Consider the following 6,000-nt stretch of genomic DNA (forward strand, 5'->3'; position numbering starts at 1 on the left):
TGGATATAACCAAATTAAGCAGAAAAATGATCAAATAGGTTTACTAATCAGCAATGGGAAATTTTTAAATCTGAAATGCATAGAGGACTAAATAAATACATTCCTAGAAGGTGACAATCGGGTGTTTCAAAGTATTGAGTTTGAAAACTGAATTGAAACTTGAAAGCATACAATAAGGTTAGAGCTATCATACAAGACTGAAGAAAGTGTAGTTGGAAGGAAGAAAGTGAAATTAGAAGGGCGAAAGGGGAGCAGGAAAAAAGGCTAAATGATATAAAACAGTTATAGCTGTATGTGCATAAAAAGGGGCGAATGAATAGTTAGAGTACATAGGGCCATTCCAATGAAAGAAAGATTCTAGTATAATATCAGCCTTGGCTCAGAAAGCACTCTTGCTCCACTCTATAGGCATTGCGATGATTTTTTTCTTGCCCTTTGGAGGTGGCTGAGAGGCGGGAGGTGTCGCACTATCTGATAGGAAGATGTTGGGACAGAAGTCCGATGTCTTCTCGCTGTACGCATATTGCTAAGGCACGGTGGAAGATGTCCCACTTCCATGAGACAGGCAGGTAATTAAGCTTATTGAAAAGACAATTAACTTGTATTTTACAAAGGTTTTCAGAATTTTCAAGGCCTGCATGTACGCATGGGGTTTCAGTGCCTCACCAGGTATAATAAGGCAGACCGCAAGAAGGAGGTCAGTTCTAGCTACAAAAGCAGCCATCGTGCGCACTGGCGAATCTTGGCAAGGAGGGTAGAACATAGCGAACATTAGCCTAGAAAATGGAGAGAAGGGGGGGAAAGTGCCAGACCTGCAAGGCATACTGTCAGAGTGGCATATTGATGCTGGCACTTTTGTGGGTAGAAGGGGTGGAAGGAGGCCCTGGAAACTGAGCAAATCTACTAGCCATGGATCTTGTTCATCCATTCTTCGATTCTTCCAGTAAGGAGGATCAGCAGAGAGGAAGACAGTTGCAGTAGCATGCAGCAAGGCACCAACAGAGGGACAACATGGGTGCCAGCCTTGGAGGGGAGGAAATGAGAAGGGCACAGCGGGGCATGAAAGCAGCCTCCTGCTTGGAGAAGAAATTACCCACCAAAGAGGGTGTATAGACCATGGCTCAGCTACTTTTAGCTGTCAAAGCAGCAGTTTCACCAAGGACTGTGCTTCTCTTGGGGGGGGTGGGGTGGGCACAGAGCTGTCTGCCATGCTGGAGGATGTTCTAAGCCCCATGGGATGTGGTGGCTGAACTTCCACACCACTGTATCATTTAAGAGGTCCACTGGGTTATGTGTGGGATCTCCCAGTCTGCAGCATGTCGCTGCATTAAGATGCTCACCATTGCCGTGTTCAACAGGGCCATTCAGTACATGCACTTTTGGTGAAGAGGTCCACTGGATTTGAAGGCCATCTCTGGATTCCCCCAGGTAATGACTGTCATCAACTGCACGTATGAGGCCATCAAGACTCCCACTGATCAGCCTTCATCAACAGTGTTATGATCCCCATAGAGACCGATAACTTTTTTTAATAAGTTCAAACTTCCAGTGACTAACTGAAAGGATCACACGTCAAGATTTCAAGTTTTAAGACGGTTACTGTAACAAACTAAAAGCAACATTAATTAAACATTATTTCAGTCGACAACTTATACTCTAAACTACAAAAGCATTTCCCATTAACTTCGAAAATAACTGAAAATCCCCCCTCCACAGTCATACTTTACTCTGTCCCTTAAGTAAACTCATCATTCTCCAGGTCCATGGTGATTTTTAGCTCCCAAGGGTTTGCCTCCTTTCTTTACCCTTTTCAGCTGGGTAATTCCTAATCTCAGAACTAACTTCCATGGTGAAAGATGAATTAGAAATTCTTCCCTCTGGCCAGACTTAGGTGAATCTTCCAGTCTTGTTCAAACCCTCACAAACTTGGTCTCTTCCATCCGGGTGTGAGCTCCCACTTGCATTCTGCATGGTGAGCAACAGAGGCTTTTTGCTCTACTCTCTGTCTCAGATTCTTGCAGACTGACTGTATCAGTAAAGGCTCCATGATATTTTTGGAAAAGCTGCAACCCGATCCTACAATGGTTTCCTATGGACTCTCTCAAAGCCCATGGCAATGTGAATTACATGGGACCTGTATCCAGTTAGAAATACTAATTAGCTATCCTCCAGACCCTAATTCCATTCTATCTTGGAATTAACTAGACAGTTTAAAGCATAACTATTAATAAATCCTGACATCCCTAACACCCTTCCAAGATTTGAGACTAACAGTCTATCCACATCAGCACAACTGCTCAGGCCATTGTAAATATTTTGCAACTTCTTCCCAGTAAAACAATCTGCCCCTCCACCACCAACACACAGTGGCAGCAATATGTACCATCTACAAGTTGCACTGTAGGAACTCACCAAGGCTCCTTACACAACGTTTTCCTAACCCACAACCACTACCATCTAGAAGGACAAGGGCAGCAGATGCATGGGAACACCACCCTGACTTGGAAATATATCGCCATTTCTTCACTGTCATTGGGTCAAAATCCTGGAATTCCCTCATTAACAACACTGCTAGGTTGTATCTACACCACATGGACTGCAGTGGTTCAAGAAGGCAGCTCACATCACCTTCTCAAGGGCAATGAAAGGTCCAAGGAATACTCTGGTACAAAATTTCAACACTCGGAGTCCAGATGCAATATTCAAGCGGTTCCTTTATTAAGCATGCGGGGAGTAAATGCTGGGAATCCAGGCACTTCTCCACCGAGGTTTCAAATGAGCAGAGTTTATATATCTTTTACTATCAGTTACAACTTAATGGTAAAAACAAAAAAACTGCGGATGCTGGAAATCCAAAACAAAAACAGAATTACCTGGAAAAACTCAGCAGGTCTGGCAGCATCGGCAGAGAAGAAAAGAGTTGACGTTTCGAGTCCTCATGACCCTTCGACAGAACTTAATGGTATTCGTTAGACAAAGGCCATAGCACAATGTCCCCCCCGGTGGGCTGATAATTGTGTTCCTGTACAGTAATTGCAGTGCAGAGACTGGGCAATGTATTTTTTGAAGATAGCTATCAGATGGTGCAAAATAGCCTTCCTCATCTCTTGATTGAGTTATCCCGTGTCCCCGTCTGTGTGTCTCCCATTTCCTAATTGCAAATTTACAGCTGAGCCCTTTGTACAAGTTTCATGTACGGCTGCGACTGTTTGTGTATGCTTTGTTGCCTTAGCTGCTGGTCCTGGCTAGTATTTTAAAATAAATCCAAATTTTCTGCATCTTCAGCAATTAGGGATTGCGAAATAAATGCTGGCCTAGCCAGCAATGCTCGCATCGCATGAACGAATAAAAAAAGGCACCCTCGAAGAGAAAGTGAGAAATTGTTTTGCTGTGCCGATGCCAGGCAGGCAGGCCCCAGTGATCAGAAGGGTAACCCTTCCACAAGTGGCATCTGGGCTTTGGGAGCTTCCTTTGATGCCTAGGGGCTCTTCAGGGCATAGAGTGTCCGAAAACCAAGGCTCCCCTGGGAAGCTGCTGGGCAGCTGCCTCCAGTGCGTGAAGTGAGGGGGTGGGGGGGCAGTGCTACACCACACCAGCAAAATGCCAGAAGCCTCAGAAAATGGCAATCAGTTAGCTTTTTAATTATGTAGATTGGCCTCCTGCCTCCTGTAAACATGTTGGGCTTCCCTCGATACCTTTTGCCGCCATTTTCCCAACCCTTCCATCTCTACCATGTTTCCAATGGGCTGGTAAAATCCAGCCATGGTTTTCTTCTATAAAAGTGCATATTTAGTGACAATTTTATTTCTCCAACCATCAATAAAAGCAGTTGATTGATGAGTCCACAGTCATCCCACTCAGTACTGAAAGTTTATAATAAATACAGTGCAAATATTTTAGCTGAATTTATCCTACACCAGACGGACTCCCATATGTCCTTATCAAGAGAGCAACTGAAATCCTTCTCACAGATGTTCTTCTGTGAGGCAGCCCTGTGAACGTCAGCCAAGTCTACTGATAAAAGTACTGAAGTAGGAAACCAACTCTGGTAGTGTGGTTCTTTATTGACGGCTAGGAGGTTTATGCATAAAAGATAAGTCAATAAATCCAATCAATTTTTTTTTACATCTGAAGAAATGAATGAGAATATATTACAATATAGTTAGACTTTAGCAAAACCTTTATCATAGGAGGTAACTTAACAAAGTAGAAACAATTTTTTTTATTCATTCACAGGATGTGGGGTTGGGCCAGTATTTATTGCCCATCTCTAGTTGCCCTTGAGAAGGTAATGGTGAGCTGCCTTCTTGAACCACTGCAGTCCATGTGGTGTAGATACACCCAGAATGCTGTTAGAGCAGGTAATTTTTTACTTACGGAAATTAGCATTAACTGGGCTGCAAGAAACTTAAAATAGAGTCTATAGACTGGCCTCCTTGGTAAACTGAAGTCTTGGTATCTGCAATTTTGCTCCTCCTGGCTCCACAAAGATAATGCAGACTCCTCTATTTCATCTCCCCTTGCTCCTTCCCAGTACCTAGCTGCAGGCTCATTCAATGCAGGAGTCTGCTAAAATTCCTTAGGGCTCAGGCCCAAAACTGGTGAGCTGCATCAGAGCACCCATTTGGAGCCTTAGTTCACTAACTGCATTTATATGAGGCTAGGTCTCAAAATGGCTCCCAAATGGCTCCCAGAATGGGCAGCCAGCTGCAGTGGTTAGCCATCCAAAAATTAAAACCTACTCTATAGAATGGAGACTGTGGGGGGGAAGCTTATGAATTGGATAGTTACCTGGTTGATGAAGAGGATGACTGCTATGGAGCAACATAGAAAGGGCACAGAATTGATTGGTTCTGGCATCATTGATGTTTTCAATATATATTAATGACCTGAGAAAGGAAAATGAACCAAAATTTCCAACTTTTCCAATCTTACCACATTGGGAGGGGTCAAAATTAATTGATTGCAACCAGAATAGTTGCACGGGGAATGGGACTGCTTGGAAGAGTGGGCTAAAAGGTAGAAGATATTGTTTAATGTCAAGAAGTCCAAAGGTATGAAATCAAGGGAACATAAATGAACAGTGAGAATTCAAAATATATGGGGACAGTGTACTACAAATAACAACAGTGAGGGACCTAAGAGGTTTGAGTGAAAAGCACCCTAAACCATCAGCATAATGTGAAGCTCAAGGTCAAAGTGGCCATGCACAAGCTAAGGAAAGTTGAACACTCAATTAAGATACAACAATGGGTCGTACATGGAATAGCCTGCCCAGAGATGTGAATGCAGTGCGAGATGCACATTTAAAAAGCGGGGGTGGGGGGGGGGGGGGGTGGCGATTACATTTTCGGAAAGCACTACATTAAAAAAAATGGATAGAAATTGTGTTTTCTTACCTTGTTAAAAACCTTGGGTAAAATATCGTGAACTCTCACATCCTGACAAGGGCCTGGAAAATCCAACTCCTATAAGCATTCCCTTAAATGTGTCAGTGCTACCTGTTTCAACCATTCAATGTGGCAGCAATCTCCACATTCTCAGCACTTCGTGTAATGTAATTTCTCCTAAATTATTTGATCTCTTAATGCCAATTTATATTTATGCTCCCTTGTTCTGAACTCATCCACAAGTGGAAACAGTTTTTCCATGTCTATCCAATCAAAACCCTTATAATCAAGGCATCTAGATTACAATGTAACCTAGATTACAATGTTTAGGTAGTCATAGATCGTTCAACTTCACTTGATATAGTGCTTGTACAGCATCTACAGAAATCATTAGTAAAATTAATTACGTTTTAGAAAGTGATACTAATTGTACCAATAGAGCACTATTAACTCCATTTAGTCCATTCAGGTTATCTTGGAAAAGTATACTTTACACACAATGTTGGAATTTGGCCCAAATGCTTGATATCACAATTCATAACAGCTGAAAAAAGATTTCTGCCTTTTTTCTAGGCAATTCCAATGGGCTAAAGTGGAGTGAACTTGGGAG

Source organism: Carcharodon carcharias, chromosome 21 (genome assembly GCF_017639515.1).
Source record: "Carcharodon carcharias isolate sCarCar2 chromosome 21, sCarCar2.pri, whole genome shotgun sequence".
NCBI lineage: Eukaryota > Metazoa > Chordata > Chondrichthyes > Lamniformes > Lamnidae > Carcharodon > Carcharodon carcharias.